Consider the following 16,539-nt stretch of genomic DNA (forward strand, 5'->3'; position numbering starts at 1 on the left):
TGACACATATCTAAAATGCAATATAGTTCCATAAGCACTTTATTCTTGATGGTGAAACCACTGAAACAGAAAGTGATTAAACCCAAGGTGTCACCTTATTTATGGCCATTTAACCATAAGAGAACATTGTACCTCTATATAAAAGGTCCACAAATGGCCATATTTCCTTTAAGACACAAAAGCTTGTGTCCAAGCATTATGGCAACAATAATTTATCTGTGTAAGCATGGCCAAAGTTCTCCTGACAACCATTAGCTCGATTTCTACCACCTTCCCCTGGTGACGAAGATTTTATTATCTCGAAATGGCTCTAATGATCATAAATAACCTATAAACATTAGCTATGTCCAGATTTAATAGGTTGTTAACAGCATGGAGTGACCAACACAGGACTGTAGACACATCTATTCTGGACTAATTAGTGCCTTGACCAGGCAAGTCCAATCTTGATGTCTTCCTTAACTTGACTACATATCTTAGTGTCTTGATAAAGACAGTGATGGACGACAAGACGTAGTAATAGGAAGACACATATTCTTGTCTTCTCTAAACTTTGAAAAGAAGTCTCATTTAAAGAAATATAGATGCTAATGGCTGCACATTGTATAGAACATAAGGAAAGATATTTAAATGCTAAATTCATTTTGACTAGCTCCAGAAGGAGTTTTGTTTCTAAGGCATATAACACCAATGTAAAGTAACCTTATTTGCTTGAGAAAAAACTGAAAACAATTTGCTCTCCGGTAATGACTTTTGAATATAGTGTGTGTGGACTCTTTCTTCTATGTGGAAATGGGTCTACCAAGGAATTAAATTTTAATTTCTTGTCTTGCAGCAAAATAAATTTTGGTCCTGCAGGTGTTTTACTGATTCGGCAGTTTGAGAACCCAAACCAAGGCAATTTTCCTTACTTACTAACAAGAGTGAGTGAGTGTGGGTTGGATTTATGCTACTTTGAACAGCATTTCAGTCATAATACTGAGTTGGTTGGTTGATTTGTCATCAGCAATATTCCAGCTATATGACGGCGGTCTGTAAATAATCGAGTCTGAACCAGACAATCTAGTGATTGATATCATGAGCATCGATCCACACAATTGGGATCGATGACATGTATCAACCAAGTCAGCGAGCCTGACCACCCGAATCCCATTAGTCGCCTTTTATGACAAGCATAGTCACCTTTTACGGCAAGCATGGGTTGCTGAAGACCTATTCTACCCCGGAATCTTCACGGGTCCATATCACTGAGTGTCAACTTAATGAGGAACGAAAGCCCAAAGCTGGTTTGAGTTGTTTATCACATTAGTGAAACATGAGCAGGCAGGAATATATCTCGGATTATCTGCCCTTGTCAGGCAAATATGAAAACATTTGTTGTTCAAAATTCATATTCCTTAAATTCAGAGGAATTTTAATTATGTATTTAATGCAATAATTTTAGAATTTGAATGTAATGCCTCTTCCTATTTGTTTGGCCTATTTTGTATTATGAATTGAGACATTGTTACTGCTAATTTGGGAATTTGTACTTACATTTGCATTTACATTTACAAAATATTGGCCTCTGAGCAGGTATAGATAAATCCCCGGCATGGGTATGGTGCAGACAAACCATTAATAATAATCATGCACATCTGGGATTTGAACCGATGATCAGGAGATCCTGGCATGAGTAAGGGAAACAAATCTGCACAGCAGAGTGTTGTTATTTACACTATTTGACTACACAGAGCCGTCAAGAAAAACTTACGTGAGGCGAGGTGAAATGGGATTTAACATCACATTCCAGGTTTTGGCTCTCATAGGCATGCAGGTGTACACGTGTGTGCAGAGTTTATCTAGGATTCTAAACAAAGTGCCCTTGGCAAGCATTGGAAATATATCAGAAAATCAGAAGAAGAAAAAAATTAAGTTTTTGTTTTCCTTAATTTTGAGGTTCTTACATTGCATTCAGTGCAATAATGTACAACTTAGCTTCAAAGCCTATTCCATCATTAATGGTCCTGTAAAAAGGTAATATACAATTTACAACAACATTAGTTATAACTACATGAGCGCAAGTTTGACAATTTCAAATCTTAATTAGGTAATTTGTACTGACATTTGATGCAGATTTGGAGTCCGAATGTTGGCCTCTAAGCATGTCTAGATAAACCTCTGGTGTGTGTGTGTGGCTGCTTGTAGTAGTCAGTTTTACAGTGCTAGCCCACTGAGATACCATGTTGCAGTTTAATATGACCTGACCTTCCGTTCTCTGGGCAGACACTCTAACACAAGACCACAGAGGCAGTCATCCAGCATTGAAACACAGCATCACAGAATCCTTGCATACATAAGGGATGCAACTCTGCAAGTGAAGTTCTGTACTTGAAACTACTTGGCTACAAAACTAACAAAAAGCAATAAAAAATAAAGCTTAAATCAAAGTAAGTACTAAAAGTCAGGGGACTTTCTGTACAAAGTGTTCTTATACACTTCTCAACTTTAAGAAACCACCCAACTCTTTCATACTGCTGTAGTGAATCTGTCATGCCATGACTTTAACTATGGATGGGAGGTCCTTTTTTGAGTAGTATTCTGAGACAAAGGCATATATTTCAAGTGAGATCGGAGGCTGGGCCTGGTCCTTAACATTTTTGAGTAGCATACTAAAACAAGGGCATATATTTCAAGCCAGATCAGAGATCAGAGGCTGGGCCTGGTTCCAGAAAACATTATTAGTGCTACAATTATAGGTTTGTGTTGAAGTGTGGGAGTTTTTATGATCCAAGCACTAAGATTACTTTGTGGAACGGGGCCCTGTATCAAAAGAAAAATCACAGTTGGAAAAACACTTTTTCAAGATAACTGTGGTTGTATGGCGTGTTTTTTTGGTCAAAAGTTTCAGATATCTATGTGCATTTGAAAAAATACAAGACTGTAACATTCTAAAGGAATTGGTTAAAAAGAGCAGGAATGTGTCTACAGACATTGTAAATCCATGGCACATCACATGGCGGTACCTTATCACCATAATCGAATGCAGAACACAATGTGGGCAACAAGACCTACCAGATTCAATAGATCAAGTACTGAACTTTGTCTATTTTTGGCTTGCTGTTTACATGACAATATTAGAAAGGTTCCTCAAATACAAAGGCAGTTGTGCTTTTGGGATAGATCTTATCTTTATTAAGAACAAGGTCATTTTTTAGAAGTCGACAGCCAGGTATCCAATGGTATTTGATCTGTTTACACGTCTTGCCCAAACTATTTCACATTGAAGTTTGGCAAAACACATACATCACCCGAAGATGGCAAGTTGAACCAGAACCTAAAGCCATAAATTTAGGTAATGAGTCATGATACAGATCAACACAATGAGTTAACACCATTCAACCATCCCCTAACTCAATAAATAAGCAGTATTCAACAAAGTTGACATTCACTAAAATATCTTCCAAGGTGAAGTCCCTCAAGATAAAGAAATGTTTATTTGTACAGCTATAGGACAATGGCCAGTAACTTGTTTATGTGGACAGAGGTACCTAGTATGGTAGATTCCTTCAACAAGACAAAAGCCAGTGCCTGGGTGTTTCTGATAAACGCATCCACTCTGACCAGCCTGCTTGTCGTGTCTAGACTTGGCGTTTCAGTATAATTGTCATTCCATTTCCTGATGCATTTACCGATTCATCTCGGGACCATCCCAACATCCCTGCGGTTGGCAGCGTTTAAGGGACTGAAGACAGGCTTTGTGTAATGCTTGTCACTCATGACAGCAGTATGCTTGGATGTTCTATTTCTGTTTTCCATTATATTCCCTATATCTGAGTGTTGCATATATCACAACTGTCTGACTTTTAAAAAGGGACTGAATGATGGACGACACAGTTTCGAAAGTACAATCCATTTCATCAGATTTTAAAGCTAGAGGCTTTCTGATAAAAAGTAGGTGGTTTCTTTCTAATAAATATTCTAAAAATCTATAAGCTGTTTTGTAGATGGCAGTTGTTGCTTTGCAACAGATTGCATTGGTACAAGAACAGCTTCATGACCTTAGTTTACAGTTTTGTATCAATATTAATTTCAGTTCAGCTTGAACCGAGTCCATTTCTTGTATATCATAGAAAAAAACATTAAAATTATTTTCCAATTTAAACAGATATATCAAAGTAATGTTTGACTTCTCTATGGTAAAGATTTATTTTTCAGAAACACAAAATCAAGTTACCCTAATAATGGCGAAAGAAATCCTTGTTAGCTACTATAGATTCCCCTCATCTGTAAGGGTGAAACGATACACGATATTCCGATGCATCGCGATTCTTGACCCAAGATACGATTAACGTGGGCCCATTTATCGATACGCCACGATACGGAACGCAAATCTCGAGTACAGCGTTTCCTTGCTATTGTGCCTTTCAATAAACCGCTAACTTGGTTATAGCGAGCAGTAACGCATGTCTCCAAAAAACGTACTAATCTTACATTTTTAATAAGCTCAGGTTTTACACTGACAGGTGTTTTTCCCAATCTCCAAAAACATTATCAGCTGATCACCGCAAGCACATAACACAGGAAATACCAGTCAACAAATCCGAACTGAAGTACGCAATTCAATACCATTATTATACTATCTTTTTTTATTAAAACGTGTTCATTGTATATCTGGACTTGTGTTTGTAATATATTTTATTAATTTTATTCAAAATTTCATTTAATATTGTTTTCATTAAGTTAGGTGAAATCGTGTGTGAAGAGATACCGCAACCACGGACAGATTACCGCTTTTGACGCATTGAAACGAACTTTAGTTGCTAGAGAATGGATACATATATTAACAATGCCCTACTTTGTCTCGTTAAAAGTCATATTTGTGGCAATTTGGCTAATATATGTCAACATAACGTTTTCGCAATCGAAATACATGTAGCGCTGGAAGTCCCTACGGTGACTGGTCAAATTGTTCCATACAAATAAATATCCTGCAACAGCAATCACCAGTACCAAAATCCTTCGCTTGTGGTTCTTATAATCTTAAGAATATATATATAGTAAAAGCTGCAACTAAAGTAACACGATATTGGAATATATTATTCCTGATAAAACAATAATTTCAGATACAATTTATTCGACCATTGCAACAAAATTCTTTGAAGTTGTATCACTGATGAAGTACATTAATTATTTTCTGGTGTTTGAACTTTGAATTGTTTTGAAGGAAAGTTAGGGAAAGTTCCACTTTGAAGCCTAACCACAGTTAGTCTTGTTATTATAATTTTAACTGTTCCAAAATCATGAAAGGTTCAATCTTGACATGCTTTAAGTCTTGTTTTTTTATCATTGCGTTTGGAGATACGTATCGTATCGTGACCAGAATATCGAGATGCGTATCGTATCGTGACCTTCCTGTATCGTTCCAGCCCTACTCATCTGCCGGCCTTGCTCAACTAATACCATGCAGAAACACAACACCACACAACTCAAAACACATTTGTGCATCTGTAAGATAATGCAGAGCTGATTAGTAGAACATTGGCATGCTGCATATTACTTTGTGTGACCCATAAATACATCACATTTACGAGCTGGGATCTTGAAACAAAAATCAATATATTTCTCTTTTAACAATCATATAATCTATGAAAAAATATCACCAAATTCATCCATCAAGAGCAAAGTGTTATTTGATCAGCACCCTTCAACAGATGCTTAAAAAATACTCAGTAAATTTATCAATTTGTTTCATCATAACCAAAACAGACATGGAGGAAATGACGTCTTTCACAACATGTCAAAACCATGTTTCATCAACAACTGATATCTTGTGTCAACAGTATTTCAAAACCATTCAAACAGCTGTTTACACATACCCTTCAAAATGGGTTTAGTGATGCATGTAAATTGTTCTTCATATCAGTTAAAATAGCAAATACCCCAACACCAAATGCATCAACATGTCACACATTGTCCTCCAACAATGCTCTTGTAAATGTAAGACTCATAAATGGGTTAAAGAGCAGGGAGTAATATCACATGGGTGGCCATGGGTTATCAGCGATAATTGCTCAATGCCAGGATATACAAGAGTGGGTTATAGGGTTATCCACCTTCTGTCAAAATAACTGCATTACAGACAATTAAGTAAGAAAGTTAAGTACTAAACCTTTTTGACTTGGGGATAAATGGCATCACTGTGCTTTGAAGTGTTAATGATAAACCTGTTGTGAGTATCCAACAAAGGTCAGACTAATATTAGCGTATGTGTGTTCTCTTCTTACGATATTGTATCAATCAAGAAATGCTGTTGAAGCCTGTAAAGGTTCTTTGTATAGTGTTACTCATTACTGGGTTGGTATTTGTGATGTCTTATTAACTGTACAACCTTGAACAGAACTGTTTAATGATGATTCACGAAAAACGGGTTTAAGGCTTCAAGTACTGACACTGACGAAAAGCTGTGATAAAAGATTACAAAAATCTTGTGTTGCAAACAAATCCTCTGAATCGTCTTAGATCCTTTCTTACCGTTGTTTTCCACTAATGGTTTTCAAATCCTCTCCAACAACATTGTGCTAGGTCATAAAAAGGCAAGATTCCAAACAGACAGTCACAAATCCCTGACTTGATGTTGGCAATGGATCAAGCTTTTCTTAAAGTATTACTCTGTTAAACTCCATACTGGTTTACAATGATCAAATGACCAACACTGAGGATAATCATTGGTCCCCAACCTGTAATTAATGTATTGTAACTCTGAAGTGAAACACAATTCCAAAAATAATGTCCTATCCTGGTCCTTCACAGTGGTATCGATGCCAAAAGGACATCAATACAATGAACACTCCCTTGTTCCAGCCGCTCAAGACAGGAGATAAATGACTATTCCCTGCTCCTCTTGTGGTATCAATGATAAATGTGCATCGTTACAATAAACCCTCCCTTGTTTCTGACAAGTCAAGTTGTGAGGTAGCGATATTCCTAACAGCACTAGGTACCACACTAGGCCCAGGGCTGGCTGCCGCTACCATTTAACAAGCCTTTATTCTGTCATATATCCCTATTCAACTTGACCACTCAATGACCAGTTCAGAATATAAATCATCAAACAGCTCTATTGAACAGCATTTTTACTCATCCATTTATCTCTCCAGATCATCTTTAAGATAACTTCCACAAAATGGTTGACAAGTAACTCAACAGATGGCAAATGCCTTTACATTGACACTAAAGGATCATTCTAGAGTTAAAAGGCTTTTTGATATAAGGATCAAACGGTCAACTTGCGAAGTGACCGTTTAATATTAGCTCATTAATAATAAACTTGAACATAAAATTCAAAATTGGGCATGTAACATTTTGGAACAGCAATTTAACAAAATATCCCTCCAAACAGACATACCGTATTCGACGTAATAAGCGCCCAGGGCGCTCTCAAAATTAGAAATAGTGGGCTCTTATTAGAATATTATTTTGGTGAAAAAACAGAGTTAAAAGATAAATTTCGTGGTTTATGCTCACAGCCTAAAATGTTTATACCAAGATATATATTTTTCCAAAATTTAATTGCCCATAATTAAGGGTGCATATAACACACGAATGCGTATTATACGCGAATGAATAAGTCTTGTGTACATTGATCAATCGGAAGGGGTGCTAATTTGGATTGTTCGCTAGCCAATATCTTAGCAAATATCGCCGTGGGCGCTTATTAGAGCGGGGCGCTTATTACGTCGAATACGGTACTATAAATACAACTAATCATCTACTTTTTAAGAAATCGGGACATTAATGCACATTTAATACATTCCCACTTTTTCTTTAACTCATATGACATTTAGAACACAAAGACCTGACTATTTCTAACTTTCCTTACATTTAACCAACATAATTGAAAATACTATAAATCCAGAAAAATGGTAAAAGCAAAACATTCATTTCATTTCTTGCTTTACAGATATGGTCTTGGTCAATATGACAAGAATCAACAGATTTATCTAGGATTCCAAACTGTGCCCTTAGATAACAAATTGGGAAAAAATTGTTATTTTGTTCAGAAACTGGAACCTTTTGAAAGTTTTCGTAAATTCAGCCTTAACTGTAGTAGCAATGTTACAGTATAATGAGGAAGCTGTTATCAATAAATTGTTTCTTTGAATTTTAAGTTGGTTGGTTTGTTGTTTAAAGCTGCACTCAGCAATATTCCAGCTATATGACGGCACTCTGTAAATAATCGAGTCTGGACCATTACATTAACATGAACTGGGAATGTTTCAAGAGTGTAACAATCTATCAAACTATCGCCATTGTTTGCTCTCAATAGTACTATATCAATAGGAATTTAAAAATGCCAACAGTGAATGAGTATTTTTTTTTAACGGCACTTTTAGTAATATTGCAGCAATATCACGCGAGGGACACCAGAAATGGGCTTCACACATTGTACCCATGTTGGGAATCGAACCCGGGTCTTCGGCGTGATGAGCACACGCTTTTACCACTAGGCTACCCGACTGCCCTAAAAATGCCAATAGTATCTTTGATACTAAGCATAACAATCACTAGTTTCAACAGGTGCAATTAGTTATAAATAAAATAAACTATACAAATTTCAATTGCCGGTGTGTTTGGTTGGCAAGGATTGGTTAACTTCAGATGAGAGTTACTTTTCTTGAGTTTGAGTAGCGACAGGAAGAGAAAAATGAAAATCTTTGAGATTGTCAGCAATACTTAATTCATTTTTATTATATTGATTAATACAAGCCATTTTAAAAGTTGATTTACTACTAATGCAATACAATCACAAAAGTGAAAATAGCTCCAATAGTCACCCTTGAATTTTCATATTCCATGTGCTGCAGTCTTGGGGACAAATATTGGGCTCTTACCAGGAGTCAAGATTACGTAAGATGCTCATGATATTAATCACTGGATTGTCTGGTCCAGACTCGATTATTTACAGACCGCAGTCATATAGCTGGAATATTGCTGAGTGCGGCGTTAAACAACAAACCAACCAACCATGATAACGTAATGCTTTAAATTTTCCACAACAGAAGCTAATGAAACTGGTCATGAACAAGTCTAAGTCAGCTCTCTCGGTTTTGTGGTTTCTGAGAAGATGAGTCTACGATTTTCTAAGATTCGATACTTTGTATACTTTGTAAAGGGGAATCTGTACCTTAATTGACAAAAAAAAACACAGTGTGCTATTTGATTATTAGTCAAGTAATTTATAACGGTGCAAAACACATATTCACACCTATATATGTCATACGACATACAAGGTAAGAAAACAAAAAATAACATTGACAGCCATGTCAAGCCAATTCAAGTGTCATTTGAGACTGCAACATTTCTTATATTCATTATTCTGCTCAAATGACAAAAAAATGATCTACTGTTCTAAAACCATAGACAAGATACTTGAGGTGATTGAAACAAAAAGGGATGATTTGGTTATCTACATCTAAAAAACAGTGCTGGCTCCAATTACACAGGTGGGAAAATTGTTAAATTATTTCAATTATTTGTGAGTGTTCATCACTGAAAGGAAAACTAGATGACAAAAAAAACGTCAATGCAATTGTAAAGGTAAATAATGGTGACAAAAAACATTTTGATAATGATAAGAAATCACAGCTGAAAGAGTGAGTGAGTATGGTTTTACGCCGCTTTTAGCAATATTCCAGCAATATCATCATGGCAGGGGACACCAGAAATGGGCTTCACACATTGTACCCATGTCGGGAATGGAACCCCGGATCTTCGGCGTGACTAGCGAACGCTTTAACCACTAGGCTACCCGACCGCCCCTTACACAGCTGAAAGAGTCCAATGTACGATTCCAACTGTATCATGAGCATGTATTAATAAGTCAGTATCAAATAGTGATGATAGGCGTTTCCATAACATTGACTGTATCGTAACACACCGGTGGCACTGGGGTTACAACGAATACACTATGAGGCGAATACGATTTGTATCATGATTATAGGGTAAAGAATACGAATATTAGTTCACGAATACAATAACAAGTTAGCAGTTGATGTATTATTTGTTATATTCAGTGAAACAAAAGCAACAAAATATTTGACATGGTTTGTTAATTATTAATATATTATACATATTGTCGCCGGGCACATATTGTCGCAGTATTAGTTTGGTCGTAAATGAGTAACAGTTACATAGTGCTATCTGACAGTGATTCAGACTGATCGTGATTCTGTCTCAGTGACCAAAGAAAAAATTCAAATGACCCTCCATTAATGGGATCCCTTTGCCATATGTTTCAAACACCTGGATGATCTTTGCCACAGGTCATGGGTCATTTGACCTGTAGGTAATCATATAAATTTGAAGCTCTAAAAGTGGAACTAAGTTAATATATTTGAATATTAACTAGCAGATTTGATCAATATTTGAGTCGTCTATTTTAATATTGCTGTTGATGTCATAATTTAAAAAGAAAGTAAACAAAAACATACATACTGAACAAAAAAATTAATATTTGGGGAGGAATATTTTTGTAGTGAAGACTTCATAAAAATATCCCCCCAAAATATTCATGTTCTAATGTTTTTTATTCAGCATATATATTATAATTTACAAATAAACAAATTAACTGATTCTTGTCCTTTAAAAAAAAGGACTGACTTCTCATGATGAAGTATGTACAAAGCCTCTTTTTTTCAATTTTTTTGTTGTTTACAAACTTTCTTTATCCAGAAAAACACATTCAACAGTCTTGATCAACAAATGATGAGTGAGTGAGTGAGTGAGTGTTGATTTACGCCGCTTTTAGCAATATTCCAGCAATATCACGGCGGGGGACATCTGAAATGGGCTTCCCACATTGTACCCATGTCGGGAATCGAACCCAAGTCTTTTGCATGACAAGCAAACGCTTTAACCACTAGGCTACCCGACCGCCCATCAACATATGATGAGTACTCAGTAATATTCCATTATAATATGTAGACTCTCCCAACAATACAAAGTGTAACAGAAAATTTATTTTAATTTATGTTATGTCCCTCTGGTCATTGGTAATACAGAGCAGCCATGCTTAACACATTGTTACAATTTATTATTGGGTCACACTTCACTCTTTTTAACACTCTTCTTCTCCCCCCCACCCATCCCAACCCACACTAAAAACATCCATCCATCCCTACAACCAACCAGACACACATGCATTCACGTTCCTCTCTACCAGCACTACCGACCTCTCTACCAGCACTACCGACCTCTTTCCAACTACCTTCCCCTGTCACCTAAACACTATCTCCTCAAATAACACCCTATAAAGAACCTCTCCCCTACCTTGCCCTCTCACTCCCTCAGGATCTCATCCCCTACACCCACCCACCTATACTAAGAACCCTTTCCCCTCCTTAAAATCCCTTCTCCCCCAGGACCGCATCCCCTACCCCCACTAAGAACCCTCTCCCCATCCTACAATCCCCTCTCCCCCAGGATCCCATCCAATACACCCATATACACTACAAACTCTCTCCCCACCCTAAATCCCATCTCCCCCAGGATCTCATCCCCTACACCCACCCCAAGAACCTCTCACCTCCCTACAATACCCTCTCCCCCAGGACCTCATCCCCTACACCCACACACACTAAGAACCCAACCCCCTCCCTACAATCCCATCTCCCCAGGATCTCATCCCATACACCCACACCAAGAACCTCTCCCCTCCCTACAATCCCCTACACCCACCCACACTAAGAACTCTCTCCCCACCCAACAATCCCCTCTCCTCCAGGACCTCATCCCCTACACCCACCGACACTAAGAATCCTCTCCCCTCCCTACAATCCCCTCTCCCCAGGATCTCATCCCATACACCCACACCAAGAACCTCTCCCCTCCCTACAATCCCCTACACCCACCCACACTAAGAACTCTCTCCCCACCCAATAATCCCCTCTCCCCCAGGACCTCATCCCCTACACCCACCCACACTAAGAATCCTCTCCCCTCCCTACAATGCCCTCTCCCCAGGATCTCACCCCATACACCCACACCAAGAACCTCTCCCCTCCCTACAATCCCCTACACCCACCCACACTAAGAACTATCTCCCCACCCAACAATCCCCTCTCCCCCAGGACCTCATCCCCTACACCCACCCACACTAAGAATCCTCTCCCCTCCCTACAATCCCCTCTCCCCAGGATCTCACCCCATACACCCACACCAAGAACCACTCCCCTCCCTACAATCCCCTACACCCACCCACACTAAGAACTCTCTCCCCACCCAACAATCCCCTCTCCCCCAGGACCTCATCCCCTACACCCACCCACACTAAGAAAACTCTCTTCACCCTCCCATCCCTTAGCTCTATCCTGACATGCCACCCACCACTAAGAACCCTCTCCCTAACACTCATTCCCCTCCCGACCTTTATCATACCCCACCACCACCAGTACATAGAAACGTCTCTGTCAATTCATGCAGAGCACTAAGTCGTAAGACCCTTCTCTCCAAACATCAACACACCCCACACTCACCAGGTATCTCTCAAATCCCCCTTCTCGCCTTCTACACTGCTAACGTGTTGCATTAGACAAGTCGAAAAATGGTTACCAGCTGGTTCGGCAATTCCAGACAAGTATTCTTGGCCCCCGACTTTAATCAACCCCGAAGCTCTTCTATCGCATCCTCTCACCCTCCCCCTCCGAGACCCCACAGGCTCACGCATCTTAAACCCCCGTCCCCACTCAACCAGAGACCCACCTTTTCTTAGATACTAATGAACACTTTGTGTAACTTCTCTTCAGAACGAAAGCGACATTTAGAGCACTGACGTTGATCAGTCTAGCGTCCAATATACCACTCCTCCGAATCACGTCTACCGAACATTCACTTTTAATCAAGACGTACTATTGAATGACTTAATCACACATAGTATTCCGAGAGGTAATAAATGTAGCGTACTACTCTATCACTGGTAATTGTGGTCGTCAAAATCTTGAAAGTCTTTGGTGATATGCAGCACGAACGGGATCATTGTAATAAAGGAGTGAAATAAATAACTCGTATCAAACGACCAACTATCATGTCAATTACGAAATACGCGAGGCACAAACAGATCGCCAGACAGGGAGTAATATGTTTATGCGCTTTCAAAATCATCACTCGTAAAAGAAATATTTCGTCTTTTACAGTGACGCTCCTCAGTAAAGCGCAACTTCCACCCCTCAAATCCAGGTATACCCAATCTCACATTTGTTAGTGTCACAATCACAAAATATTCCAGCAGAAATTCCAAAATGTACTTACCAAACCAATATGTCCCTATGCAATTGGCGCCTTCCGGCTAAATGTCCAACTCAACTGATCTGAGCGTGTCTGCCACGCGCTGTCACAAATCGCACGTGCTACACGAGCCAAGCTTACTGTCGTCTGCTCCGGGCTCGAGGCGAACACGACGATTGATTTTCTACTGAAATTTTCGAAGTTGCTGCTTAGCATCAAATATTAACATAAAAGAAAACATCTGATCGTGGAGTATATAGTTAATGTACCGTGACGTTCTATGGTTTAATTCCTCCAGATTTCCTTTCGGCTGCAAACGTTTCTTATCAGGCAAATATTGAAGGAAACATATATCTGCCGTGACGAAAGAATTTACATTTTTAATCCGTTGAATAAAATTGAAGTCATTAAGATTGAGGTATTCCACGGGCTGAGGAGTTTCGTGATCAAGTTTCGATATCTGCATGAGATTCGTGAGGTAAAATAAAAGTCAATGTTTCCACAAGATAGCACATATTAAATTATAATTCATTGAAACTGTAGATCGAGACAAGCCTCACGCAAGAATAAAACATTTAAATTATTGCTGTCTTCCCAACATTTAGTATTGTTTTAAAAGTTTGGTTCTTGAAAACTTAGCTCGTATATGAGTTTCAGTAATATTAACCGACAGATAATGCCTGTCAAAACGTAAAGCTATTAATTCAGTGCAGATTACTAATAATTTGAATTTTATGTCATTTATAAAGACGACTTCCTGTTAAAAATTTACACTCAGCTCCTATTAACAACTATTAAGATAATTTGGATTAGAATAACTTTACCGAATGCGATAAATATTGTAATTGGTATTATCTGTAGTAGGGGCAAACGAGCTATTCTTTTTTTGTGAAGTATAAATTTTAATATACGAGACAATAACCCTCTTGGTTAGAACCGAAACACTTTTAGATTTGACTTATGAGTCCTAATCTGTCTCTCTAACGAAAGGTTAATCCCGTTTCTCTCGCGATAAGTCTGGTTTGTACCTTAAGAGATAAATCCTGTTATTGCCTTTAAATTATGTAGAAGGTTTCTTTGCATTTGTGAGAAGGCTTCTCATAGAAAAGTTGCTAAAGGATTTTAAAACAGACAACCATTGAAATCCTCCATTTGTACAATTTTATAGAAACTTTCAATACCGATGTTTGAATACAATTTCTACACCCTTTATTCCGATCGAACAGTCTATGAAACAGTAAATTCTTTACTTTGAATAAAAAAATACTTTAATAGTATTGATGTCACTCATGCAAATCAAAAGCGTCGACTACTTTCCAAAGCTGCCTTATCTAATTGTTTGCATTTTTGTTGTGAGGGTAAAATAAGGGTTGGTAAAATTGTGATAATTAAACTCGATGACACTGTAAATACAATCAACTTGCCCACACATAGATGCGTTTGAAAAGGGTCGGCTGTGGTCTCTGAGTTTCTCTTGTATATTGCTTGAAAAGATGGACCCCTGCCGGCTGCTCTAATTATACCCACGTGCAGTTGGCAAAATATGAGTTTTATACATATGCACCACGCGCCCCAAATTGATATGTCGCCTCAATTATATATCTATATGTGTAATTCATATGGTTGTACGGTATAGGCGTTATCACATTGGCTGCAGGTGTGTATACGAAGTTAAATGTGTTTCATTCGTATTACATTTACTTCCAGTAGTTAATGATTTCAGATGTTGTGACCTTTCACATGTTGTAGTTTAAGCATTTGCTTGTCACGCTGAAGACCCAGGTTCGATCCCCCTAATGGGCACAATGAGAGGATCCGTGAAGATCCGGGGTAGAATAGGTCTTCACCAACCCATGCTTGCCGTAAAAGGCAGTTAAAACAGGCTGCATATAATCCCCAAGCCACAAGAGGCTTGGCTGAAAGGGCAATTAATATGTCAGGTGTCTGAAACATACAGGGACAGTGAGCAAGCCCTGCAACCCCCTGCTGGATTTGCCAGTGTGATATATTTGAGTGAAGTACCAAATTACTCCCTGACAGATTATGACATTCACACTTGACACACATGGTCGGAACCAGACCAACCCGCGAAGAATCGGAAAGACTAGGTCTTCAGCAACCCATGCTTGCCGTAAAAGGCGACTTTGCTTGTCGTGAGAGGCTACTAACGGGATCGGGTTGTCAGGCTCGATGACTTGGTTGATGCATGTCATCGTATCCCAATTGCGTGGATCGATGCCCATGCTATCAATCACTGGATCGTCTGGTCCAGACTCGATTATTTGCAGACCGACGTCATACAGCTGGAATATTGCTGAGTGCGGCGTTAAACAACAAACCATCACAACCACTATCTTAGGCGAGACAAACAAACCCACGACATACTTGGCCAACCAACGCCCCTCTTCGACCAGGGTGCCGCTTTACTAAGCGGTCTTAGCGGTAAGGTCGTAGCAACTCCCATACCTTAACACTGATTTTATTACGACAGTCGTAGAAGTTGTTTTGTAAAACGGCACCCAGGGATCCGTTCCATACAGCTGTAGCCATGACTGTCGTACACGCCTAAGTCAGGAGTAACGGCCGCCTTAGTGTATAGACTAATATCTAGTCTCTGAAATGAACATAGTTTCAGACAAAAACAGCTGTTAAATTATCTTAATAAAATAGTTATTATAATTTATTAAGGTAACTTTACAACTGTTAAAGCCAAGCGACTTTCTTCATTTTCAGAAACTGAAACGAAAGTATTCTAGACTTGCCAAATATTATACATGTAGTGAGTGAGTGAATTAGGTTTAACGCCGCTTTTAACATTATTCAAGTTATATCACGGCGTGTCAGCTTAATGTGTGAGGAAAGCCCGAAGTGATTGAGGTCTCAGACGTTTACCACTTCGGTGAAACCCACGAGCACGGGTATGGTGCTGTCAAACCTAGAAACATTATCGGGGCGAACCGGGATTCGAATGCACAACCATAGGTTTCTGGCGTGGCCAAGGGACGCTACCCTGTACAGCGAATCGCGGCGCCTTAGACGACTGGCCACCGGTGCTCCCCGCAAAATATTATAGACTTGCATGGACTGTATTGCCTATATTTGTTTCAGGGTCTGTAGCTTCAGTGTCAAGACCGCTTTGTGGAACTGGGTACTTGCATGAGCATCCGTCATGGCGCAACAGTCACATATCTAGTTCAGAGCAAAATAATGGTATCTGAGCCGGCAGTTGCAATTATTTTCCGCAAAATATTGTATTTTTCTGTTCATCAACCGACC

The 16,539-nt window shown here is 38.9% G+C and overlaps 1 protein-coding gene across 5 annotated transcripts in view; it reads right to left on the reverse strand.

Moving 5' to 3' along the window:
- Window positions 1-13,411, reverse strand: part of LOC124132669 (protocadherin-9-like) — a 117,379-nt gene extending 103,968 nt beyond the window's left edge. For 3 of the 5 annotated variants that reach the window (XM_046496705.2, XM_046496702.2, XM_046496710.2), the window contains exon 1: window positions 13,288-13,411. The gene's annotated coding sequence lies outside the window, so the exon portion shown is untranslated. The remainder of the gene's footprint in view (window positions 1-13,287) is intronic. The other 2 variants (XM_046496708.2, XM_046496709.2) reach the window with 2 other exon arrangements.
- Window positions 13,412-16,539: the final 3,128 nt, after the last annotated feature.

Source organism: Haliotis rufescens, unplaced genomic scaffold (genome assembly GCF_023055435.1).
Source record: "Haliotis rufescens isolate VD_foot unplaced genomic scaffold, xgHalRufe1.0.p SCAF_7, whole genome shotgun sequence".
NCBI lineage: Eukaryota > Metazoa > Mollusca > Gastropoda > Lepetellida > Haliotidae > Haliotis > Haliotis rufescens.